Source organism: Canis aureus, chromosome 22, assembly GCF_053574225.1.
Source record: "Canis aureus isolate CA01 chromosome 22, VMU_Caureus_v.1.0, whole genome shotgun sequence".
NCBI lineage: Eukaryota > Metazoa > Chordata > Mammalia > Carnivora > Canidae > Canis > Canis aureus.
Genome location: NC_135632.1, coordinates 34,993,696 through 35,006,147, shown reverse-complemented (window position 1 = coordinate 35,006,147; position 12,452 = coordinate 34,993,696). Strand labels below are relative to the sequence as shown.

Here is a 12,452-nt window from a genome sequence, read left to right as displayed (position 1 = left end):
TGTTGTACACGTTGAATATCTTTATTATGATAAATAACAAAAATGAAGATTTTGAGGGTGAAAGGGAATGGTATTCTCCACCACACACATACCCCACAGAGCAGTCATCCTAACAGAAGACAAATGGCATACTCAGAACCAGACATGGAAGGAAGATGTGGAGGATTTATAAGAGGCTAGGACAAACGTGTAAGAGAAGAGTAACACTAAGGGATAAGGCAGTAACTAGAATCAATAGCAGCCAAGTCATTACCACCTCAAGACAGAAAAAAATGGAGGGGGGAATTAAATACCAAAAGCTGCCCTTGAAGTGATCATCAGCTGATGGACACAGCCAGCCCAAGGAAATTTTTCGTGGAAGGATTTAATGCCTGGACCTCTCCTTCTCTTTTATAATCTTGGTCTAAGCCTCCACATTTACCAAATCCAATCAGAATTCAGAGGCTATGGCAATGCTATGATGCAATCTATACATATCAGCCTATGGGAAGAGAAGAGTGGATAATAGATCGGAAGAGGCATAGCCTGAGTCCAAAGCAGGGTTACTATGAGAAGAAAGAGACTGAGTCAGAGCTGCTGAACTTTGGAAAATATATTTCATTGTACATATCCTGGCAAGGTCTAAGGGCAGTGAGATAAAAGGAAAAGCCGAATCAAAACCCTTTTACCTTTCATTTATATTTGCTTCAATATCGAGTCTCCAGATTTTAGGCCAATTATTAGTCCTCTAAACATTAATAAAAGTTTGGATTTGAGTGAGAGATGCTGACAAAACACAATGAGAGGTAGAAAAATTGGAGGAAAATTAGACGTCAATTTCTCTCACACTCCCACTGTGGCAGTTGCAATAACTTTGAAAAAGATGTTCCTTGATCTAAGCTGTGGAAACATTTTTTTTTTATTGGTGTTCAATTTACTAACATACAGAATAACCCCCAGTGCCCGTCACCCATTCACCCCCACCCCCCGCCCTCCTCCCCTTCCACCACCCCTAGTTCGTTTCCCAGAGTTAGCAGTCTTTACGTTCTGTCTCCCTTTCTAATATTTCCCACACATTTCTTCTCCCTTCCCTTATATTCCCTTTCACTATTATTTATATTCCCCAAATGAATGAGAACATATAATGTTTGTCCTTCTCCGACTGTCTACGGCCATACCACCCTGAACGCGCCCGATCTCGTCTGTGGAAACATTTTAAAGGACTCTGTCTTAACTTGTCCTCTACTAGATATTGACCTGGCTGTTCACAAAGCAATGCACATCACTTTATAGAAAATCCACGTCTACCTGTATAAGGAGGGCATTATTCATTTCTGCCTCTTTATTTATCTACCTAAGTTTTTTAGTAACTTCTTACAAAGAAAGTTATTAGTTTCTTTTTCCTCAACATATGCCACTGAGTATAAGTGGGCTTTAGTACTTACACCATTCAAATATATTTTGTATATTCTTAATTAATTTTTACTTAGTCAAGTAAAAACCAATTTTCCTTTCAGAAAAAAAATGAGACTTGACATATTTAAGTCTAAATCTATGCCCCCTCCTCCCTGAAAAACTCCAATCCTTCTCCTATCACCAAACATCACAGTTTGTGGCATACCTCCTTCCAGATCATTTGCCTATGCTTTTAAATATACATCTACAACTATATATTTATAAAAATAGACTTCATGGAAATTACATAGTATTACATAGAGTTTTACTGTGCATATAATTTTGCAACTTCTTTCTTTTATCTCAATAATATATATCAGATATGTATTGATGTTACTTTACATAGATTTGGTACATTCCTTTTAATATTAACATAAATTTACCATAGTTTATTTAAACATCCACCCATTGATGAGTATTTAAGTTAATTTGGGGGAAGGAATATAAACAATGCTACAGTGACTTTTTATACATGTGCTCTTGATTACAAGTGCATTCATTTTTGTAGGGCAATTAGAAAAACATGAGACTGCCCATCCACAGCTAGGAGTGCTAAATGGTCTCTGAAGATGGTTTCACATACTGCTCCTCACATCAACAGGTAGAGTCTAATTTCCCATCTTCTTGAAAATGAACAGAACCAATTTATTTGATCAACAAAATGCAGTGAAAGCTGTGTTGAATTTCTGAAGCCAGGTCATAAGAAGCCTTGCAGTTTCCACCTGGGGGAAGCCAGTCACTGTGTCAGAAACATGACTACCTTGAAACCCTCATGCTGTGAGGAAGCTTAAGTTAATCATTTGGAAATGCCATATTAGGAGAGAGAGAGAAAAACCAGTCAACTCACATCTGCTCTAGATATTTAAGTTGAGGTACTGTACATGCCATGAATGAAAAAGCCAACCTGGATGTCTAGTTCAGATGATTTTTTGGGTAACTACAACCCTAGCTGTCCTCTGACTGCAACCATATGAAAGATCCCAATGAGAACAACCCAGCTAAGCCCAGTTCCTCCACAGAAGCCATAGGAAATTAATTTTTTAACCACTAAATTTTGAGGGTTTTTTAATGTAGCTATAAATAACTAGAACAAAAATGTATGCTAATTTTCATTGCTAATCAGTGTTTCCCAGTGAGCCCTCCCAAGAAAGCTGTATCATTTACTTACTCTCCTACCACTACTATATGAAAATTCCTATGTACTTACAACTTAGTTCTTTACAGTAGAAAACTTAAAAAGGGTATTTTTTCTGGCTGACCTTTTACTTTGACTCTAAAGCCAAAAAAAACACGTTCGTGTTTTCCATTTGTAATAAAGAGATTTTGCTGTTCTTGTGCTCCACATACAGACAGACAGGGTCAGACAGACTCTTCTTCCTTTCTTAAATAAATGAGTGAAAGATCTTTTTTTTTTACTCAAAAGTGTGAAAATGGCTCAAATGGTAATTGTAATATCTGGTTATCTGGTATCACATTTGCAGACCATGATATTTAAAAGAAATGTTTGAAAAATGACTCTGGATTGTGTCCTAGTGGTCAATCTAAGACTAATCCCAGGTCCACACATGCCTGGAGGGAGCTCATCTCAATGCCAACGTGGTTCTAAATATATAACGCTTTTCCTTTCATCTCTCCAATCCAATTAAATACTAGCAACGTAACCTCTGTCAGAAAATGACTGTAGAGAATTGGGTCAAAGCACCTCTGTGAGAACCTCTTCTGGGCCAATCAGAGGGTCAGTCCAATTATTTTCAGTGATTTGGAGGGTGACAGAAAGTCTATCCTTCAATTCTATCATTTAACTACTAGCAGCTAGACAGTCTCGGTGCTAAGCCTATAGAATATATGTTCCCAGCATGGACAAAGTAGGCACCTATCAGTGATCCTGGCCAGAAGTACCTGTCCTTTCTATGTCATCCTCCTTTATGCACCCAAAGAAATCCATCACTCAGCTTCTCCAGTCTTTTCCATAAAATAATCCCCCAAATGGCATTGTTTTATTACAAATGTAGTGCATTGTCATTTTAGAAAGAGATACAATGCCAAATAATCAAATCCTTCCCTCTTTGTTCCCCTTCCCCAGTCAGAGCACTTTTGGTAGTACGGTCATTTTTCTTCCAGAAACATTCCTATGCATCATTGCACTGTTATTCCTACTACTGTTGTTGTACAAATATGGAATCATAATACTATTTTGCAACCACAATTGTTTACTTAAATCATGTATCATGGACTCTTGCCACAGGCACAGCAGCTTGCTGACCTTGTTTGTCCTTTCTAAACAACTACATGGGATTCCACCATCTTGTTTCTTTCTGGTGGGAATTATGAAGAATTATTGGAGAAAAGCAGATTCTTACCTTTTTATGCCAATGTCTCATTTCAAAATAGAATCAGTAAGGGTTGGACAGCAAAGTAGAACAATAAATAAATTTGGAAATGGAAGAAAAGAAGCAATGGCAAAGCAGCTGGGGGGCACAGACTCTGTGTGAGTCTTGTGGTTGCTGATCAGGTCAGGAAGGAAAAAGAAAGAATGGCATAGTCAATACTGATCATGTCACATTAGCATCAACGTGTTTTAGCTGGAACTTGAGAATACTCATATAGCCATCTTTTCTTTTAGACTATGGCAGGCTATTATTTAAAGGAATATGATAAAACCCCATTAAAGAACAGGAATTATTATATGTCCTCTTTCTGATATACACTGTACATTGAACTACATTCTCCAAAATTGAATTGAATTCAAATCCTTGTGATTAGAAGACCTACAAGTAAAACATCTATTGGGTTTCACTGACATCACCATTATTAAAAAATACTAATAGGTATTAAATAGGTATTAAAATATAAATAAATACTTAGTATAACTAAAAGATTAATAGGTATTAGTATTAAAAATACTAATAGGTAAATTCACCTCTCAGCATTACAAAATCATCTAAAAAAAGTATTCAACCTCTGAAAGACTTTTACTTAATACAACTGGTATTACTAACAAAACAACAAAATAGCACCATGGTTTTCAACTGAGAGTCTTTGAGCCAATGAGTATGGACAGATTTCTAACGGTTGGAATTTTTTAGTTATCATGAGAGAAGCAATCAATTATAACCACAGATTATCTAAGAAACATCCCATGAGTACATTTGGGACCTATTCCAGAATCAGCTTGACTATTTCAGTAAACCAAAAATAATTCACTGACTCTGAAAAAATATCTGGCTCTTCAAGTCAAATTAATCCCAATCCAAGTGCAGCAGAAGGATAATGGGAGCTCCAACATCCCTGAATATGTATTTTCTACCAAAAACAAACACAGTGAACATTGACTCTGTCCCTCTAGCACTCATCTAGCAACCTTCACTGTCCGAAAAGTAGACAAGAGCCAGAAAGGAGATGAAAAACAAAACAAAACAAAACAAAAAAACCTCTGAGCATCCAAAAGAGCTGCCATAAAATCAAAACATTAAATGCTGTGCAATTTATTCAGGGGGCACCAGAGCCTTCAGGCAAAATTGTACAGTTTGGAGCCAATTTTTAAAGGCTTGCTTATCTGGCTTTCTCAATTCACACTAGATTAGACATGGCAATTAAGAGGAAGTGGAAAAGACTGACTACTAATGATAGGCTGACATTAGTGAGAAATACAAGAAAGAAATACCACCACCAACAAAAAACATGAAGGAAGACATATTAATTCAAAATCCTTTCAGCTTGAGGTCATGTAGTACAGACACAAATGGCCTCAGAGGCCCCATAGCCTGGAGAAAAGTGAGTTCATATTTCTCTTCACTATACTCTCTGTAAGGAGGCTGAAACTGTAGAACTAATTTTTAAAAGATTTTTACTTAAATGTCATATTGTGTGTGTGTGTGTGTGTGTGTGTGTGTGTGTGTTAGTGCTGAAGTTTCATTAGGGTGCAACCCCATGTGATATCTCATGAGGTGCTAACTTTCCATATTCTCATTTATTTGAAAAAGGAATGAAGGAGCTTTCATATACAGGGAGAGGTAACCTAGTGATGCATCCTCCAAGTACTCTACTAGCCTGTTGTATAAATTGCTTGTCTACATACCAGTGTCTCTCCTTGTCAACTGAAATAAGGGCCTTGCCCACCCACTCCCTTAAAATGTGTATGGAGCACTGAGTAGATCCACTGAAGATACCAAAACAAGATCTTTCTCACAAAGGTTAATTGGCATGACACATAAGCTTATGTATACACTGTTTTTCATAGAAGGATAAATCTTGGAAAAAGAGTAGGAGTATAATTTAAGAAGCATCTAGTCCAAGAGTTCCTGTATTGTGTTCCAAAGAGCCCTCAATTCAAAAGAGATATTTCAGAGACCACTTTAGGGAGTAGAAAAGACCAGGCAGATTGAGGGGGGCGCCAGACCCCTATACACCTTTGCCAAAGCAGCCCTACTTTCATCTGTCTGTCTTGATGGTCTATAAAAATCTTCTTTAATAGAGGATTCTAAAGCCAAAACAAAAGTTTCAAATCAGTAATTATGACCTAGCTATAATTAGTGGTAAATAAATATCAACAAATGTCTATATTAGGAAAGTAAATGAGATTTGTAAGTAATACCATTTGTTTACATTTAAGACATAGATGTTCATTAAAGTCTACACATTTTTAAAGAATAAATGGAGATTTAAGGATAAGTTACACATAATTGAGTGAGTTCCCATCTGGGGGATAAAATGAGGTAAGGATTGGTGAAGAAAGGGAGGATGAAATGAAATAAAATTTAGGGAAAAAAAAAAGAACTCTTGTTGTATCAGTTAGGAAGGATGTTGGATTTGAGCTTGATGTTGAGGAGAATAACTGCAATGACTTCTAATGCTTTGATAAAATCTCAGATGTGAAGCCTTCTGGCCAAATGTGCAAGATTTCATACCGTTGGAGCAATCACCGTATCCCTGGGGACTGCAGCTTTCTATAAGTTTGTTGTGACTGAACCAAGGAAGAAGGCATATGCAGATTTCTACAGCAATTATGATTCATGAAAGATCTTGAGGAGATGAAGAAGGCTGGCATCTTGAAGAGTGCAAAGTGACTTGGGAATGTATAGAATTTATTTGGGTTGAATTCCATGGATGTTTGTCAGTCCCCTGTGTTCCTGAACTATGAAACATGAACATTAGGCTCTAGAATGATAAATTCTTGATAAACAAACAACAAACAAATACTATGGGCAGTAAAAAAATAAAAATAAAAATAAAAAATAAAACAAAAGGAACTCAAGTGGATGGTGAGGATCATATGAAATGAAGAGTATAAACTCTGAAACTAAGATTTAAAAAAAGATAAAATAAACTTCTTACTCTAGTTCCAAAAGAAAGAGTAAAACATCCTTTAACTACACACAGTTTCCAGGTAGCGATGCAGCCTCATTTTGAGCATTTTCAACCACAGTGACTCACACAGGCCAGAGTTGTGACCTGGGACCTTTTCATCCTTAGAAAATTCCTCCATATTCCAATTCTTTGCAATTTCAGTCATTGACAAGGATTTTGAGGTCTGAAGAAAATATCATATTAGGTTGAAAACCAAATGTACTCTTTAGCAAAACATTATATCACAGCTTTAAAAAAATGACTATATAAATAGATGTGTGAAACCATGTTGGACTTACAACCCACTGAGACCAACTCAGTGCCAATTCATATATGATTTATATCAGGGAAATAGGGGTATCATGGGTCTTGGAAACATATGAACTGTAATGATAAAGTGAAACTGATGTTCAAGGGGTATAAAAACAACAAAAGCTGTACATATATTTCTGAAAAACAGAACTCCATGGAATTTTCTAGGCTTTGTGATATAAAGAGAGAGCAAAAGTAGAAATGCAGCAAACTATACCAGTCAAAAGTTTTCCTTATGCCTAACTATGGTAGACCCATCTAATTTTGTAAATATATATATTGATATAAATATACTTATATTATCTATTATATATATTATTAAATAATGCCTCTATTTTCAGAGATGAGTCTCTAAAATATCATTTTATAACTTTCCAATGAATTAAACAAAGAAGAAAGAACAATACTCCCCTAAAACTGTCTTCCCAGTTTAAAATATCATTCAAAATTTTAGATGTAAAGTGTTAAAACTGAAAACCATTCAGTAATTGTATTCTCATATTTTTGCTTAGATCATCTTGAATGAAATTGTGACAAATAAAGGCAATCAAAATCATCTCATTATACCCAAGAATATTTTACATTAAGTCCCTGGGAACTTGTGAATAAATCATCATTGTTGTTTCTTTATCTTTCTTCTGTTATTTATAGCGTAGGTGTTTTTTTCTTTGCTTTGTTTTGCTTTATTTCCTATTTTCTTACCAGATTAGTCAAAGGAAACATACAGGTCATTTATATCCTTAGTTAGATTTTTGTCTAATCCCTTTACTTAGGAGATTTGCCCTTTCTTTCCTTGTGTATTATTTGTTACAAATTAAAGTATAAAATCTCCCTAATCACTTCCACCATTTCCTGCTTGTGTTCTTGGGGATTTTGATACCAGTGGAGATCGCTGACCCAAGGAAACCTCAGTACTTACATCTCCATTAAGATATTTTCTCAAATATCAAGATATTTTGTTATAGTTTAAGATCTTGACAAAATTGCATATTTCACAGTGCAAAATAGAATCTAACAGTACTCATCAAAGGCTGAGGATTTCCAGTTTTCTCAATGAAAGGACTTTTCAGAGCTGAGATACCAACCAAAGTGAATCCATTACAATATTTTGGGGGCTAAAAATAAAGGTTATCACATTTGCATGTCTTTCCTTCTCAGTGTACAAATTCTTCACAGCTGTAATCTATTTCCTTCATCTTTATGTGGTTTTATATAATCTGTGTTTACTCTCATTTAGTAAATCTTATTTAACACTGGAAAACTAGAATATAAAAAGACATTGTATATATTTTTCTTTAAAATATAATAATCCTGGGACAGCCCAGGTGGCTCAGCAGTTTAGTGCTGCCTTTGGCCTAGGGCCTGATCCTGGAGACCTAGGATTGAGTCCCATGTCGGGCTCCCTGCATGGAGCCTGCTTCTCCCTCTGCCTGTGTCTCTGCCTCTCTCTCTCTCTCTCTCTCTCTGTCTCTCATGAATAAATAAATAAAATCTTAATATATATATATATAATAATCCTTATGGATAGCCCCAGGATTGACCTTGTGAAGTTCTCTGTGAAATCAAGCTCCACCAGTCTTACAACTCTTTGAATACTTTCACTTATTATGCTGGAAAGGCCAGATAATGCAGAATTAACTTTCATAAATTTCATAAATCTGAGCTTTACTTAATTACTGAATTCCCAGGTTATTGTCTATTTGTAAAATAAGTTTATCACAAATCAGTTTTGAGACGAGGTACAGTGATAGCAGTCCAAAATTGAGTTTATGAGGAAAATATAGGTGTTCAGGGTGTGCTTAAATGGGTAGGTCTGGAAAGCAAAAACAGTAGACTCTTAGATTGTCCATGTGATGAAGATAAAGACCATAGCTAATTTATTATCATTGTATTCCCAGAACTGAGAACAGTGACTAACACATAGTAGATGCTCAAAAAATTTAAATTCGTTTATGAGCCATAAAACAGAGTATACGGCATTCTGTTCAGAATGAGAGGTGAAAATTATTACCATCCTACCTAGAATGAGTTTAATATACTTGAACGACAAAATAACATTAAGTGGTGATTAATTGGCTCCACCAGTTAACCTGGCAAAGACAGGACTAATTAGGGTTTGAGGAGAAAATCACTGGAATACACTGTTACATTTGGAAGAGGAAAACACTTAGAATGCCTTTCCAGCTCTTTGAAAGAATGGTGGGATGGTGAGAGGGTGGGTGGGAATGCAAAAATATAAAATCAGGAATGAGTATGTGTCAAAAGGATAGGACACCAACCTAAAGAAATGTAGAAGGGTGACATTAGAGGGTGGTGGAAGTCCTATCGGAAAAGAAAGCTGGGGCTCTGTGTGCGTGCACACATGCATGCACTTGCTCTTGGGTAGAAGGGGCCAGGCAGGGCCTAACTGGCAATCTAGAGAGTTCAGCTTTAGCCCTAAGACCTGAGTGTATGTAAGAGGCTTCCAAGCAGGAAAATGACAAATGAAAATAAGCTTTAAGCAAAATTAATTTAATAGAATGACAAATGGATTCTAGAAGTGGCTAAAGGAGTACAGGGCTCGGATCGTAATAAGAACCTATTGAGTACTTACCCAGTTGATGCATGAAGCCAAGGAGATCCCCTCTGAGCAATACTGATTGGCCATTAAATATCTATAGGCTCTTTGAATCAGTGCTTTTTCTTCAAGGAATGAATCCTATGGGCAAAAAATGAAGAAGTAAGCAAGCATTTACCTACCAGTCTGTGAATTCCAGTATTCTTTGAACAATGGAAAAAGAAATTATGGAAAATTATACAAATGCAGAAAATGATATATATCCACAATAACAAGTAGTAATTAAAATTATTTTTATGAAATAATAATCAAGTTATAAAATTCTAAAGTTGAGGACTGGGGTAAGTAAAAATCAGAATGGAAGGCAGATGCATCATAATTTCTCATGTGTTTACTTTTTTTCCTATGGCAATTAGCAGGAAAAAAAAAAGAAAGTGCTGGGCCTTGGTAGCTCAAGCCCAATTCCAAGAGACATGTGCATTGATGTAAGAGATTGTGCTACAAAAATTATTTTATCTTCAAGGGGAGGTTTAAAAAGCAAAAAGAAGAGAAAATACATGGAAAACTAAAGACTGAAATCTTGGAAAGAGCCCAAAGTTAGAGAAAAGAAGAAGCTGAATGAATGGAGAAAGGTATTTTTACTTTAAAAATAGAATGATGGAAGGAAGAGTTGAGGCACCTGGATAGCTCTGTTGGTTAAGCGTCTGCTTTTGGCACAGGTCATGGTCTCAGGGTCCTGGGGTCAAGCCCCACACTGGACTCCTGCTCAGCAGGGAATCTGTTTCTCCCTCTTCCTCTGCAGCGCCCCCCGCCCAACTCATGCTCTCCCTCTTTCTCTCTCACAAATAAATCAATACAATATTTTGAAAAAAGGAATGATGAAGAGATGCTGAGAGACACAAGAATTTAAAGGAACAAGAGGTAGACAACAGAACCAATACTATAGAAAGAAGTATGCAAATTAAAGAAAAAACCTCTAGATTTGAAGTCATCAGTCTTTTATGAGGTCAAAGGATCTTAATGAATATAATTTTTATGAAGCAGGAAGACCACAATTTCACATTTTTCAGCAAAGGTCAGTGGTTTAAAAAAAAATCTATATACTGCCTACTAGAGACTCTCTCCACATCTAAAGACACACACCCAGTGAAAGTAAAACGATGGAGAAAGATATTCCATACAAATGGAAATGAAAAGAAAGCTGGTACAGCAATACTCATATCAGACAAAATAGACTTTAAAACAAAGACTGTAACAAAAGACAAAGAAGGGCAATGCATAATTATAAAGAGGTCAATCAAAGAAGATATAACATTTATAAATGTTTCTGTACCCAACATGAGAGAACCTAAATATATAAAGCAAATAATACAGACATAAAGGGAGAAATTCACAGCAATACAATAATAGTAAGGGACTTTAACACTCCACTTATATTAATGGAGAGATCATCCAGACAGAAAATCAATAAGGAAACATTGGCCTTAAGTGACACATTAGACCAGATCGACTTAATAGATATATAGAGAACACTTCATCCAAAAACTTTGGAATACACATTCTTTTCAAGTGTGCACGGAACATTCTGCAGGACAGATCAGGTCACATATTAGGCCACAAAACAAGTCCCAATAAATTCAAGAAGATTGAAATTAAATTAAGATCTTTTTTGACCATACTGGCATGAAACTAGAAATCAATACAAGAAGAAAGCTGGACAAAAGCCACAAACACATGAGGATTAGGTTATATATTCCTAGACTACCAGTGGTTTAACAAAGAAACCAAAGAGAAAATTTTAAAAAGAAATACTTTGAAAAAATGAAAATTGAAACACAAAATCTCTGGGACACAGCAAAAGCAATTCTAATAAGGAAAGTCATAGCAATATGAGCCTATCTCAAGACACAAGAAAAATTCCAAGTAAACAATCCAACATTATACCTAAAGAAACTAGAAAAAAGAACAAAAACTATGTTGGTAGAAGGAAGGAAATAATACAGATCAGAGCAGAAATAAATGAAATGGAGATGAAAAACAGTAGAAATGATCAATGAAACTAAAAGCTAGTTCTTTAAGAAGATAAACAAAATTGATAAACTTCTAGATAGACTCATCAAGAAAAAGAGGGCCCCAATCAATAAAATTGGAAATGGAAGAGGAAATGATACAACTGAAACCACAGAAATACAAGGATCATAAGAGATTACTATATTTATACACTAACAAATGGAAAAATCTAGATGAAACAGATAAATACTAGAAACACACAATATTCTAAAACTGAATCACAAAGAAACAGAAAACCTAAATAGACTGATTGCAAGTAATGAAATTGAATTAGTAATTCAAGAACTACCAAAAATCAAGTTAAACTTTCAGAGATAAATTCTTCCAAACATTCCAAGAGTTAGTACCTATCCTCTACTTATTCCAAGAAACTGAATAGGAAGGAAAGCTTCCAAACTCATTTTATAAAACAGCATTTTCATAAATGATATCAATACCAGACAAAAACACCATGCATGTGCAAGCATGCACACAATCTCACACACACACAAATTATAGGCCAATACCCTGGATGAACATAGATGCAAAAGTCCTCAACAAAAATATTAGCAAACCAAATTCAACAATACTTTAAGAGAGTCATTAACCATGACCAAGTGGAATTTATTCCAGGGATTCAAAGATATTTCAACATCCATAAATTAATCAATATGATACACCAGATTTACAAAAAAAAAATAAAAAATAAAAATCATATGATTATCTCAGTAGATGCAGAAAAAGCATTTGACAA

The 12,452-nt window shown here is 35.4% G+C and overlaps 1 long non-coding RNA gene across 1 annotated transcript in view; it reads right to left on the bottom strand.

Moving 5' to 3' along the window:
• Positions 1-12,452, bottom strand: part of LOC144294359 (uncharacterized) — a 91,118-nt gene that overhangs the window by 22,672 nt on the left and 55,994 nt on the right. Inside the window, exon 3 of the long non-coding RNA XR_013361761.1 lies at positions 9,686-9,790. This is a non-coding gene — a long non-coding RNA (uncharacterized LOC144294359). The remainder of the gene's footprint in view (positions 1-9,685; positions 9,791-12,452) is intronic.